The 14,790-nt window shown below is 41.3% G+C and overlaps 1 protein-coding gene across 8 annotated transcripts in view; it reads left to right on the forward strand.

Moving 5' to 3' along the window:
* The window catches only part of PALLD (palladin, cytoskeletal associated protein), a 170,403-nt gene that overhangs the window by 98,415 nt on the left and 57,198 nt on the right, over positions 1–14,790 (forward strand). Inside the window, exon 1 of one of the 8 annotated variants that reach the window (XM_032444174.1) lies at positions 9,199–9,353. The exons of 6 other annotated variants lie outside the window; for them this stretch is intronic. The gene's annotated coding sequence lies outside the window, so the exon portion shown is untranslated. Of the gene's footprint in view, positions 1–9,198; positions 9,354–14,790 lie in introns of those variants that run through there. One more of the 8 variants, XM_032444175.1, reaches the window with a different exon arrangement.

The following is a 14,790-nucleotide window of genomic DNA, read 5'->3' on the forward strand; positions in this document are numbered from 1 at the left end:
CTATCAGCTTAAATCATTTCTGGAGTGTTTCTATTTCACACTTCCTACAAAGCATTTTATTTTTTAACTTCATAAAACTGCCACACCATTTAAGTCAGGCTGGCCGAGGCTCACACTGGCCAGTGTTACAGTTGAGCTTTCAGAGGGCAATATTCCAAGCCCCTGGGAAACACACTGTCACATCTGATCTAGATGCACCTGGTGCTTTGCTGGATGCAAGGGAATAATTGATGAGAGTGAGTTCACTGAGAGAGAAGGAAGGACTGTGTTGTACATGTAGAAATTGACAGCTACCAAAATTAGGAGATGATATGGGAAGCATATACAGTCTACTACATAGGTGTCCAACCTTTTGGCTTGCTTTGGCCACAGTGAGTGGAGAGGAATTGTCTTGGCCTGCATATAAAGTATGTAATACAGGACCAGGCTGCGGGATGTTCTATCAGCTGGAATACTGACACTGAGGTAAATTTTATCAGTTTAACTACATGGAGTACTTAGAGAAATCTTGTACCTTGGAACCTGTTTGATGAGATAGAGAGAGATCTGGAATCATCACTGAAAGTCAGATGAGTAACCTCCAGGCTGCTGAAAGATCATCCTTCTCATCTGAGAGGCCTAAACTATGCTCCTTCAAAGAATTCATTGAAAGAATATTCAAATTCCACATTTGACAGAGATGCAGTCTTGTTATTGGCACAAGTGAAATGCATCATGAGCAAAAGACCAAACATAGAGCAGTACCCCAGGGGTCAGATGATGTGTACTTCCACTCTGAGCCCATCCATTCTGGCATCACTCACTGGTCAGTAAATTGTTTGCAGAATCAGCAGAGAGTTATTTGTCAGCAGTCTGAACACCTGCTAGAAATGATAGAGTTGATCAGAAATAAACCAGGGCTGCTGCAGCCTGCAAGAATGGAAAGGATGTGCTCCAGGAGTTACTTTGCTTTATTATTTGACAATCATATGTTCACATGGCTTTTGCTTAATTTATTTGTAAAGATTTTATTTATTTGTTTTAATGTTAGCATTATTCTTAGTGACTTAAACTTTAATGTTATAACTAAATCAATCAAGAAACAGTTAACTTGAAACTAAGCGTTTTTTCTAGATATGTTCTACTAAGTTCTTCCTTTTATTTGTAGCTTATGTATCTTATTTAAGGTTGTTGTTTTAGCTGAATTTGAACGTGTTTATGCATGTAACACAAATATGAGGTGGTCGACATATTTATTATCCTGTATTCCTATTAAGCTGTTTCCTTATGTATTTTTAGAGTTTCTCACAAGCAAGCAAACTTGTTCAGGCCTCTACATATAGCAAGAATGCAGTATAGAAATACTGGGGTTGGTGTTCTGTGGAGGAGAAAATGCAACTAGATAGATGTGTTGGGAGTTGACAGTGTTAGAAGGTGATTATAATCATCTGTTTGGACTCTCTCTTACTATTTTTTTCAGGCATTTGTGGCCAGGAGCAGCCACTATTGCCCGGTACACTGATGACTTTATGCAGTGCTGCCTTTTTCCCTGCATGCTATTTGTTTTCCACCTCACTCAAACATCCACAGGAGACTGTAGTAATGGAAGAACAGTTAGTGTTTTTTAAGGACCTCTTTTGACAATGTCATGTTAGGGAATCTTACTGAAAAGCCCACGCATGCTCTGGGGCTCTCAAACAGAATCAGGAAGCCAGACTTCTGGCTACCACTCCTTTGGTTTGCTGCAAAATACCCTTTCTTGTCATGCTGCCTCAGGAAGGACTCTCACAAGACTCGAACTGATTTTGAGTCATTATTTAGGGAAGGGTATTCCTTTTAAGGAGTTGCAGCTCAATGATTTCCTTAGTCAGAAATCCCTTTGAATACTCATTTTGTTTCAGTTGTCACTGTAGACACAGTCATTAAATATACTGCTGAAATGTTATCATTAGATTTCTATTTAAAGAAATAGAGGATACCCTGAGATATTTATTTAAAATATGACTATCACGTCGGTTTCTATATCTCACATTAACAAGATTATACCTAAAAGATGTGAGCAGGGTGCAGTGACCAGCAAGGCAAAGTTTCTTCATGTCCTTCCTTACTTGCTGTTGGCTTTCCATACACAGGGACAGTCCGACCGTGAATTCTTTCTGATGAATTACCTCATGCACTACTAAGTCTCAAGGAACAATAATAATAGTAGGAAATGTTCTTGTGGTGTATTTGCACCTACTTCCAACAGATAAGCTCTTTTTTTTTTTTTTTTTTTTAAATAATACTGAAAGAAAAAGAAAGCGGGGAGGGGTTGGGGGGGGGTTAGGGGGGATAGGGAGGAGGGAAGGCAGCACTGTTCAGGGTTTCCTCGTTCTGTGCAGTAAGCAGCAGTCAGTGACTTGCTGGAACCTGCTCTAAAGAACAATGAGGAGTACGACGAGAAGTTGTACACTGAGTTTTTACACGGGACGTGTGTAAATTCATTTTCCTTTGTCTTGTCGTCAGTGGTTCGCACATGCTGCCTCAGGTCCGGGAGCGCCGAGCAGTCAGTGCCGCTGCTCAGACCCTCGAAGCGATGGGGCCGTAGCGCCCGCTCTGCGGCCTCGGACGGCTCCGCGAAGCCCCTGCAGGGCCCGGCCCGGCCCGCCAGCGGCTCCTTACATGGGCATGGCCGCGGATCGCCTGGGGCCCGGGCGGGGAGGCCGTTGGAGCCGGGCCGCGGCCCAGCTGGGGGCGGCGCGGCCCGGGGGGTTCAGGCAGACAAAGAACGGGCCCGGCTACCAAATAAGGAAGTCAAAGCCTGAGGATTTCAGAATAGGAGCAAGGGAAGCGGCTGCTCTGAAAAGGGACGGGGGGAAAGGCGGGGATTGGAGCTCACAAGCTCGTTCTTATCCTTCTGTAATCTCCTGCCAGCAGATCTGAGCAGTTCAAGCTGTATTTGTCATATTTTCTCATGTTTCTGAAAGCTTCCTATAGATTTTGTTTATAAAGGAGGGGTCCTTGGTAGTTCCATTGTTCAGCAGCTCAAAGATAAATGAGTCTTTGCTGGATTAAAAAACAAACAAACAAACTTAGCAAAACCACACAAATATTGTAAGTAGCACTGGAAAACTAATGGTGATTTTTGATGTAGTGTTGTTCTAACAAACACCTACAGAATCATCTAGAAATGGCGTGGATGTATCCCGAGAGACTGATGTGTAGCTGAGAACAGTCATAGAGAAAATGGGGGGGGGGGAAACTTGACAATTCTGGTAGAAAATTCACTCATACCAAAATGACGTGGTGGAAAATTACTTTGGGATACAAAAATGCAAGTAAAGCTAACATTTTAAACATAGGTATGGAATTCCCTCCCTGTGATCCTAATCCTCAGTGCCTTAGGACTTTTGTTTTTATTTTATTATTTTTTTTTTCCTACTTACGTGGGCCAAACTTCAAAGGTTCATTCCCTGCAAAAGAGACAGAACACTATTCATCTTTTCACTTCAGACTTGTTCAGAGAAGGAAGACTCAGACATTCAGTACATCAAGGCACAGCTGTGATCTCTGTTCACTGTGAATGCTACAACAGAGCAAACTAAATAACTGTGGGCTCAGACCTGAGTGATAATGTTTAACATACTGGCCTGCTCTGCTCTGGTTTCAAAATGTTTGCAATATAATCTCTCTTAAATTCGTAGCCTCCATAGCAAACAATTTTAGCACTGTGAGTGCGACATACTGATGAAAAGAAGTAAGCTATGCCTCGGTCTTAGAAGCTGTGACAAGATCAGCTCCTGACTGCTACTGAAAAATGTTTACAGTATTACGGGTGAAGCCTGACTCAGAAGATACAGCTTCTTCATCTTTCCTGACAGGCGTGCCAATCACAGCAGCTGTAGGTTACTGAAGTTTAACTAATTGAAAAATATAACATGTCAGGAGTATTAAAGCAGTGATTGTAGTGCTGAAGTGAGAGCTGGAAACTGGGAACTGGAATTCTGGGTGACATTTTGGTCTCTTTAACCACCAGTGACCTCATGTAACCCTCCTAATGTTTTTACTGTCTGAAATGTAGGCATATCTGTCCCAAATCCATACTGATGCTTGTGAATAATGACATTAAGATCACAGGTGGAAGGTGTTGTGCTAATTTTACTGAGAACTGAAGAAGAAATCATAGAGTGAAACCACAGAGGGAAAGTGTGAGGCAAGGTTATTTTCTTCTTGATCTCAATGTGGTGAGGATGTAAAAGAGAATATATGACAGTTCTCTTCATTAATAAAAAGTAGAGAATCTGAAAGGTGCAGTAGAAGGAGGGAGGATGAAAGTGTGAAGAAAAGCTGTGAGAGCTGAAAAACAAATACTAAGCACAGCTGCATAGCTTGGGAGTGACTTACAAAGCTGGACTGAAACTTAGTGAATGGTTCTCCTTTGTGGTGCTAGGGAAGCAGGCAGCTTAACACCTTAACTCCTTGTGAGTCTGAGCAGGGAATTGTTTTCCAGATTGTATCTTGTTATCTAAAGATAGCTATTTCCAGTATAATCAGCATGCTCTATCAGTAGCATGCAGGCCAGGAAGCTTTTAAGGATTACTCACAACCAAACAGACGGTTGGGGATGGCCAAATGTCTCGGTACTTTGGAGTCCATTGGGATGTTTGGCCTGTGTAGACACACTTGTTGTTCTTGTTCCTTGCTGGTGAGTTACTGCAGAGTAGAGCAAGGGTTTTCTTCATGCTGTCACAGGGGTTGCACAGTGAGTCTAATCAATATAATCTAAGTAATTTCATGCCCTGAAGGCCTTTTCTATTTTAGTCCAAAAGATGAAGTAATCAGTATTAAAGCAAAGATGGCTTAAGCATGAGTCATTTCATCACTGTGTGTGTTAATGTGTGTGTGTATATCTATGTCCTTGAGTAGTAATCATCTCATAAAAATAGTCTCAGAAATTTTAAAGTTTGATTTTTTCTACATATATTTAGAAGTTTGCAAAAAGGCCCCGTTTTCATTTCATTTTTGTTGAATTGTGTTTTAATAGATCAGAGGCCTTTCAGTGTGATTTGATTTCAAACCATAGCTCTGGCTATGGTTTCCTCTGTAAAAATGCAGGACGGGATTGGCAGAATTGAAAGTGATGGAAAATGTTTGCTCAGATAATGTTTCTTGTAACAAACATGTGATATTTTGTTTTCCAGCAGAGCTGAGAAAAACAAAAGCCACAAACAACTTGGTGCTTCTAGTTCAGACATTGTGGATTTTGATGACAGGAAATAATACAAAGTACTACCAAAGTTACCAGCCAATGGCAGTCTGCCAATGCCAGATGCGTTGGCCAGTGCAAACTGCTTGTAATATAGAATTAAAGAGACTTTTGAAATAGTGTTAAGTGCTTTGGACTTGTACACGTTTGGCAACTGCCATTTTGGACATATAGTTAGACTCTTCTGGGTTGTTTTTTTTTTGGAAAACAACTTTGCATTCTGGCCTTGGAATCACAAAACATCCTTTATGTGAGAGAAAAACAGTGAGATTGCTCAATATATCATTGAATTCAGTCAGCTGCATATGCATCAATTTGAATGCTTGTCAACTCTTCCAGTTCCCTCTTCTAGTCCTTCAGAGTCTAATACTGCCATTTCTGTCAGAGCTTAACAGTGACCTGTAATACAATGCAAAACTCCACAGTGGATGGCTGAATACCACCTGTGTTGATTTACAGGCATGTCTGTGTTCTTGAATTAATTTACCATTTTTAAGACTGAACGAATCTTGTATCGTGTATCTTCTCCATGTAGAACATGCCATTTGAATCTTAATTTCTTCCTACGTTTAAGAATTCTTGGGTTATATTTTGTTCTCTTTTTGAGAAACATCCTCTTTTGATGTGATGGATTTGAGATCTGATTTGAGATCTGATTTTGTGGAATCCCTTTGCGCCACTACTCACAGAACCAGGCCAAGCCAGCCTGTCAACTGTTGACATAGCCTGATTAGAATCTCCAGTGTAGCTATTAATGCGTTTGTTATCCACCTGCTACAGTGCTTAAGTTTTGCTTGTCTTAATGAAGAAAAAAGAAGTAGGCAAATAGAAGAAGTAAAATTATGTTGAAACATTTGGAAATAAGATACTGTGAATGACAGTGTTTATGTAGTGTATTAGATGTACTCCCATCACTGCTGATAAACTGCAAGCAAAACAATTACATTTAAGTACAATGCATTATTCTGCAGTACTTTAAGGACTATCTCAAGAACTTCACTGAAATGTTTTATCTTCACATTTCTCTCAGGTTGCTAGATGTAGTTACTTTGTGTAAGGTCTTTCCCTCTACATTTTAGATTTTTTCTGACATCGTTCCTTCTAGTTTTCATACTTCAAGCTTTCATGCTTTTCTCAACCTGTTTCAAAAAGACAAATAAGTTAAAGAGAAAAAGTAAGTTAACTCAGAATGAGTTTGAGCTTCCCATGAAGTAAATGCTACGTACACATGAAAAAATAGCTATTTAAATAATTTGGTCTTGCTGCAAAACAAATGCCAAAGTTAATGATACAGATCTGTAGATTAAGTGCTCAACCATCTATATTGTAATTTCATGTGAAATGAAGTCAGTTATGTTCATGTGTCTTTTCACAGAATTATATAAAATCACACTTTCATTTTGTGAAGATTCACAAAGTTTGAGTCACTCCTGGTAAAAAGCTGCTCAGACTTACTCTGTTCAGTCACCTTTAGGATCACCTGCTTTCACTGTTTTAATAACAGCATTTTCCATTATTTCCATTAGTTCTTAGAAATTAGTTGTTGCTTCTTTTAATCTTTACTGCATTTTTTCAAAAACAGCTTTTTATAATGATCATCACATTTAAAATGTTTCATTTAAATATTAGCACTTAATTGGAGTTGTATGTACTTGTTTTTTATAGGCAAATTAATTTACCACATTTTAATTTGCAACTTGTCCTCTACAACAAATATCTGGAGGCTTCTTAAAGTAGAAATGAATGTTTGTGGAAGTGGAATGATAGGCAAATTTGTTTACAAGGAGGAATAACAGATCACATTAACTTTAGCATATGGTTTTGTTTCCTTTCTCTTTGGATCTCTGTCTCCCATTGTGCCCATATTTGGTTCCCAGCAGACTGAGTTCATCTGCACTCTCCATGCTCAGTTAGGCTCATGGAGTCACAGTGGAGCAAAAGTGTCTTGAGCTATGTGCGCAACTTGCCTTTTTGCTTTCATCTTCCATCCCCATGAAGTGAACATGAGTATATGGGCACAGAACTCTTTTCTGAAATTCCTGCAACATATGTGCAAAATATGTGCAATGTAAGAGCTGTGACAGAAGAAACAATATCAGAGAACTCAGACGGCTCTTTTTCAATATCAACTCAATCTGTTAAAAGCAAATACAGAGGAGAAGGTGCAGGGAAGGCAATTACTGTATGTCTGTACTAGCCTTTTCTTGCTTTGTGTCAGTTCTTTGTTATGTATTAGATTATCTGCAGCCATTATTGGCAGAATTTTGTTCTGCTTGTTCAGTGAATGTACCAAAATCATATAGAGAACTGAGTAGTGATGAGTGATACTGTTTATATTTTTATGCTACCTTAGTACTACATCTGTGAGCTACTTCTCTATACAACTACCTGAAGGGAGGTTGTGGTGAGGTGGGGACCATGTAACTGACTGTAGGACTAGAGGGAATGGCCTCAAGTCCAGGAAAAATTTGTCTGAAAGAGTGGTTAGACGCTGTAACAGGCTGCCCAGGATGGTGATGGAGTCACTGTCCCTGGAGGTGTTAAAGAGATGCTTAGATGTTGCACTGAGGGACATGGTTTAGTGGGAAGTATTGGTGATATGTGGATAGTTGGACTGGATGATCTTGGAGGTCTTTTCCAACCTTGGTCATTCTGTGGTTCTACCATGCTTCTTCCCCTAGCCATGTATCAGCACTGGTCAATGGTCTCAATGGTCTCTTGATGTCCCTTCCAACCCCTGCAATTCTGTGACTGTTCACTGTAGAATGAAATATCTCAGGTCCTGCTCATTTTGGGGATTCATACTGTTGGAGAACAGTAGCCATAATTATGCTCTTGTATAAATCCAGCAGATTCCATGCATCCAGAGCTGGGCTGTAATACACAGTTTGGAAAGCAGAGCACAATGAAGTAAGAAAAGTACCCTAAAATCTTTTAACCGATGTCCAAGATATTTAATACATTTCTGTTCATATGCTTTTGGGCTGTCCATATAAAGGAAAGTCCAAGCAATACCACTGATCACCGCTGTGGATTAAGCATGGATTTAAGGACAGACATTTTCTGGATGTATCTTCAGAATATGCCTGTCTTGTTTCAAGTACGTGTTTATGTAAATCTCGCTGATGATTTGTTGTATTATTTGCCATGTAGTCTGTGAGAAAGCACTGCAGCTCAAGTGGATTCAAATAGGAAGGGTGTGAAACAGCAATAGAAACCTATTCTTTGGTCTTGCAAGGAAAAAGGTACTGAAGGCTCTAAATGATGCCTGTAGGGGAGCATGCAGTGGTAATTATCATCGTAAAAGTGAGTGTTTGGCACTTTGGGCGGGTTTGTGTCATTAGACTGCAGAATGGTTTTGTAGCATGTGGAACGTGTTCTCTGAGCTCTCGTGCTGTTCTCTGACTGTTGTGAAGACATGGGAGATTGTAAAATAGGTGTCTAAAGGATGCACTAGACTGCTGTGGTTTTTCTGAAGCTTTTTAAGTTTTAAATGCAGTTTCACCCAAAAACCGAGGGATCTGATAGTAACGCGTGGTGGTACAAGTGATATTTTAGAAGAACATAAAGTATTTAAAATCATAGAAGAGTGATTTGAGATGTAGCCTCCAAGGTCCTACTTTACAACATGTCAGCATGTCACGCTTTGTGCCACATAGACAGAAGCGATATGGCAGTCTGGGAATTTCTCCTCAACACCGAAGCTGCTCTCGGCTCTGGGGCAAACCTTTTTTGCTGCCGTGTGGGCCGTCCCACAGCGCCTGAGGCCTGAGCCTTGTTACTTTGGCAAAACGCGTGTCAAAAAGTTCCGGCAGTTGCAGCTCCAAGGAGGGCCTCGTTAAGGCTCAGCAATTCGCCACGGAGGGGAAGACGCCGCCGCCGGTGATTCGCTGTGGGAAACCCGCCGTTCCCAGCAGCTTGGCAACGCCTCTCGCTCTCATCGGGCAGCTCGGGGCGTTGCGCGACTCTTATCGTGAAGCAGCCGAGGCGGGAAGCTCGGCACTGGCTCGGCGGCCGCGGCGCGCCGCCCGCCCTATATAGCGCCGTTACCTGCGGCGCGTCCGCGCTGCGCCCCGGCCCCTCGGAGCCGCGCCGGGCGATGAGCGAGCTGCCCGCCGGAGTCGCGCAGGTGAGGCGGGGCGGCCTTCAAAGGAGCGGGGTGGGCGGCGAATTGGTGCCGGCCGGTGTGCGCGGTGTCAGCCGGTGTGCGCGGTGCCGAGCGCGTCGTCGCGAGCCGCTCTTTGCCTGTCCCCTTTCAACAATAGGAAGCCGCGGTGTCGGCGCTTCGCCTGCCGTTCTCGGCAGCCTGCTGAGGGTTTCCCGTACGGAAGGGATGCTGCGTGTAGCTGGTTGTGTAGGTTAAGACTTGGTGAAGTTTAGTCTGTCCTGTTAGCACAGAGATGGGAGCGCTGTGTAGAAGCTTCAGCAGCTTTACTTGTAGGAGACCGCCGGAACCCACCGGTGCTCCGGGTGGAAGCGGGGTTGTCTGGGAGAGGAGGGCTCGGTGCTGTAAGAAAGCGTCTGTGTCTTGTTACCAAAATTAGCCAAGTTAACCCTGAAAATCCTGGCTTTTTTCCTGTGGAATTCGTGAGTTGGTGAGGAAGACATATTTGGTGCCTTAGGAGAGACCGACCCGTGCAGCTGGCTTTTTGGTCCATGTTTATAATTGAGTGCTGAAAGGAATTCAATTGTTACCTAGTAACTTTGTAACTTATAACAGTGGCTGCTTCGGAGATGTTTTATTATTTTTTTTTCTAAGTCTGCGGCAGACATTTGTCTGAATTTTAGTAGTGAAGACCAAAAAACAAAAAAGGAGTGGAAGTTTCCTGGCAGCAGACATGTAATTAGAAAGAAGGCTGGGAAAAGTAAGACTGGCCTTCCTTATAATGATGTGTTTACTGAAACTTGGAAAGCAGAGATATGCGTTGGCTATCGAAGAGAAACCAATGTCTGCTGTTGGAACATTTGGATCAGCCTTATATTAAAGAATATGGTACTGCAGAGCATACATCCAAAAATAGGAGTGGACACATTCTGTGTTTCACTGGGCTTTGAGGTCAATAAACTATTTTACCACAGTATTCTATGGCAGTATTGAACTGAAACTATGATTCCTGGGACCAAACCTTATCTTTGTAAAGTTAACTCCATGTGATGCATTATATATGGAAGAATTTGTCCACTAACAGGTCTACGTGCACTAAAATCTAGTGGAGTTTTAAGGTGAGAAAAGCAACAATGGTGTTTCTAAGGCAGCCCTTGTTTCCAGTCATCCTATGATTCACAGTGCATACCAGACATTGAAGGATTAAGATATATAACTGATAACAGAGCAGTGGAAAAATCATATAAATTAAATGGCTCTCAGACCCCGTTCAATGATTGTATGTAAACCACTTCAAGTATGATAAAAGGGTGCAAATACTTGTAAGAACACAATTTGAAGAGAGATTCTGTTGCATCCTGCTTTTGGATAGTGAACAAAGCCTGGAAGAACTAACTGTGTTATAATATTCTGGTATGCTGTTTCTGGGCTGGAAGGAGAAACCTGTGGAAGAACATAGAATCTAGGATGGCCTGAGTTGAAAAGGACCACAATGATCATCCAGTTTCAACCCCCCTGCTATGTGCAGGGTCACTGTCCACTAGACCAGGCTGCCCAGAGCCACATCCAGCCTGGCCTTGAATGTCTCCAGGCATGGGGCATCCACAACCTCTCTGGGCAACATGTTCCAGTGCATCACCACCCTCTGTGTGAAAAACTTCCTCCTGATATCTAACCTAAACCTCCTCGTCTTAGTTTAAAACCACTCCCTCTTGTTCTATCATTATCCACTGTTGTGAAGAGCCATTCCTCCTCCTGTTTATATGCTTCCTTCAAGGCCACAATGGGGTCTCCCTGAAGCATTCTCTTCTCCAAGATACACAAGCCCAATTCCCTCAACCTTTCTTCGTAGGAGAGGTGCTCCAGCCCTCTGATCATCTTAGTGGCCCTCCTCTGGACTCTCATTTTCCACAGAGCTGCTCTCAAGGGGTTCTTCACCCAGTCTGTATGAACACCTGGAGTTTCCTTGGCCCAAGTGCAGCATCTTGCACTTGGCCTTATTGAACCTCATTAGGTTCACGTGGGCCCACTTCTCTAGCCTGACCAGGTCTCTCTGGATGGTTTCTCTTCCCTCCATTGTACTGACTGCACTGCTCAGCTTGGTGTCATCTGCAAACTTGCTGAGGGTGTGCTTGGAAATGATTTTGAGTAAATGAAACCAGGAAGATTGAGTAGGATGTGTAAGGATGTTCTTACAACTTTTGAAACTCATAGAAATACTCAGGTGGGTTTTTGTTGGAACTAGAAGCATCTCATTGGGGTAAAAAATGTTTCCCTCATCTTTGAGATAGTATAAACCATATAGTACACAGCCAGAATTTGCCAAGAATTTCTATATACTAGAATCTGACGTAGGTTTTCTAAAATAGGATGGTGCATGCATGGTAATGGTTTCTTAGCAGTTGGCAGATGCATGTAGCTTTTCATACAGCTTTATGAGCGCCAAGCAGATGTGTTGGGTGGCTTTTTTTTGGGGGGGGGGGGGGGTGAGGGGAGGGGCTAAATTAAAAACTTTTGCAAGTTAAAGTGTATTTTAAGTAACAATAAGCAGCTGGGTTATCTGGGTACCATTAAAAAACACTGCTGTAAATGTATGCTTTTATGTTCTTGTATTTAATGAAGCCCTGGGAAATTCTCTATTATCTTAAAATTATTTTAATTTCACTTTCTTTAAGAGCCAGGCAATTATGTGTGTTTGTGTCATGCTCATCTTGCTGGACAGCTGTGCACCTATTACTGTGAGCCTGTTAATTCTGACAAGCACAAGACTACTGCTTTCTCTTTGCAGAGATTGTGATGGTTGTCATGTAGAAATATTTGCGAAATGTTATTCTTTAGTTTAGACATCGTAAGATGGATCTACAGTTCTAGGCAGAAGAAAGAATTCATTATTCTCTGCTCTGCACTAAAGAATGATTCCAGCATATATGGTGGTTGTATAGGGCAGGAAAAGGCAACCTCTCCACAAACAGGAGCGAGGTTACAGCTTTGTGGTCTGTATGACTGCAGCAGCCATTTCTAAGAACTATGTTAGCTATGTTAGATCAGCGTGCCTCTATTTCTGTAAGGACTCAGTGGTTTTTTGATGAGTAATGTTCAGCTGTCAGTCTTTGGGCATTATAACAGAGAGGGAGCAGTGTAACTGGAACAGACCTGTGGGATAGGATGCTGGCCATCCCACTTAAATGGAGAATTCCTTGTTTCTGTGCTATATAGAGTTTCTTTTTGCTTCAAAACAGTCATGGAGAGAATTGTCTTACCTGGTTCTTAGTACGCTGATGTGGTTAAAAAAATAAAATCATTTATTTGGTGGGAAACTATTGTACACTTCAAATAACAAATTAATTCCTCTGCTGACTGTTGTCTAACTAGCTGCTTTGTGATTGTATTTTTGCCCACATTAGTGTGAATTTGTGTACCTGCAAGTGGAGTAGAGCATCAGGTAGTGTGGCATCCTTTATGTAGATTTACTGTGTGTATAATACCATTTCTTGTAGATTGTCAGTAGTGGTGGTCACTAAACACAAAAGACAAGAAGATAAAAACTTGTATTTTACAAAGCTGAGTTTCAAGATGAATCTGCATAGACAAGGAGAGTGCATGGGGTGCAGTGAGATGAAACCATTTGAAAGTTGAAGATAAACTTATGTACATGTGATGCATAGTTTCAAATGTGCAAATAGGTGCAAATGTTGTATGTTACTGTAATATGTATTGCTGTTTACTTTCCAAGAAAGAAGTGCTTTAAAATACTTAGGGGTCTACTAGGCCTTTACTGACTTGAGAAGAGTTGGTGACCCTAAGATGTTTATTTTCCCAATAAAGATTTCAGGGTAAGGTGTAATATATTAACTGATAGTCCCATATATTCTTGGTGACATAATCTTTGAATGGAAATCTTTCATCTTGGGATTAGTCTTTAATAAAAATATGCCTGTGGAATTTTGTATACATCAGTCATCTTCCATCTTGGAAATACTCCCATATTCTTAACAGATAACATTTCAGTGCAAGATTATGTACTAATCATCGCTCTTTGGAGTGGAGCTCCCACCCTGTACCAGCAATACCAAACAAGGAGATAATGGTGGCAATACATACACTTGGAGGCATTACAGAGTGTAAGATTATTTACAGGCTTGTTACTAACCAAGTCATGGTTTGCCTGGAAGACTCATTTTAACTTCTTATTCTGCAGAAAGTGAAGAAGTTGGTCTTCTATGACCACAACTGTTAGAGCTTTACAGATAATTAAACACAAACAAAATATATATATATATATTTGTGCTACCACAACTATCTTAGAAGGTTAACCAGTAATTAAGACATCTGAAGTATACTTTCTGGAGAAGCACACAAATAGGAAACTTAGGAAATATTTTTCTTACACATTGCAGTCTAGACACTTAATATGGTCATTCTCCCACATGCTCAAGACATTCAAACACTTGCCAGGACGGGAAGTTTGTATTTCCTTTATTGAAGCAGAAAGTGATTGTAATTGATGTATTGTATATGGCACTCCCCAGCACTTTCCCTTTCCACAAAGGGAAGGAGTTCAAGATAAATAGTGTTTGGTTAAAAAATTAAAAGGAAGAAAAAATGTAATGGGCTCATTTTACTGCTAGACCTTGTTCTATGTGGTACGCCTGCATGAGGTGAGCCAGAAAGCAAATGAATCTATGTACTATGCTTGTTTTTCCAGGGGTGGTTTGAGTAAGAAATCTTTGACTAACTTGCATCAACAGGGTATTGTCATAAAGCCATCCTTTGGGACCTATTTATTCAGACTTGTTCCATTCCTTCCCAGTGCATTCTTAGCGATGTCGGTGTTTTTTACCAACTAACAAACTCCATCAAATTCAAAGTGAAAGACAGTATTGCCTTGTAAGCTATCGCATACATTGACAGGACAGTATCTGATGCATGCATGTAAGTAATGGGACAACACAAGGAATTAAGTTTACATCATCAGTGTTGGACTTGCTCCTTTTATATCAGGCAAGATTGTTTTAATCTTTGCATTTACAAGAAAGTAACTGAACTTTGCCTTAAAAACATTGAATTTGATGAAGGTTCTGTTAGCTGGATTTAATTTTTAAATTGAAATTTAGAAAGCATTCCTCTGCAAGGATGAAGAGTAAACTACTTGGAGAGCAGGAAATGCATGCAAGCAATGTCTAGTTGTCTGGAGAAGCTTCATTATGAGCTCCCGCCTTAGGCTTTAGTGAAATAAAAAGATTATGGGGTATTTTACTGTGTGTGTGTGTGATTCTTTAGCCAACTATCTAACACTAGAGAAGTTCAGCATCTTTGTTGGTGATGAAGAAAGTGGGACTGAGTGCACCCTCAGCAAATCTGCTGGTGACACCAAACTGAGTGGTGCAGTTGACGTGCTTTGGGGAAGGATTGCCATCCAGAGGGACCTTGGCAGGCCAGAGAGGTAGGCCTTTGTGAACCT

This window comes from Coturnix japonica, chromosome 4 (genome assembly GCF_001577835.2).
Source record: "Coturnix japonica isolate 7356 chromosome 4, Coturnix japonica 2.1, whole genome shotgun sequence".
Lineage (NCBI taxonomy): Eukaryota > Metazoa > Chordata > Aves > Galliformes > Phasianidae > Coturnix > Coturnix japonica.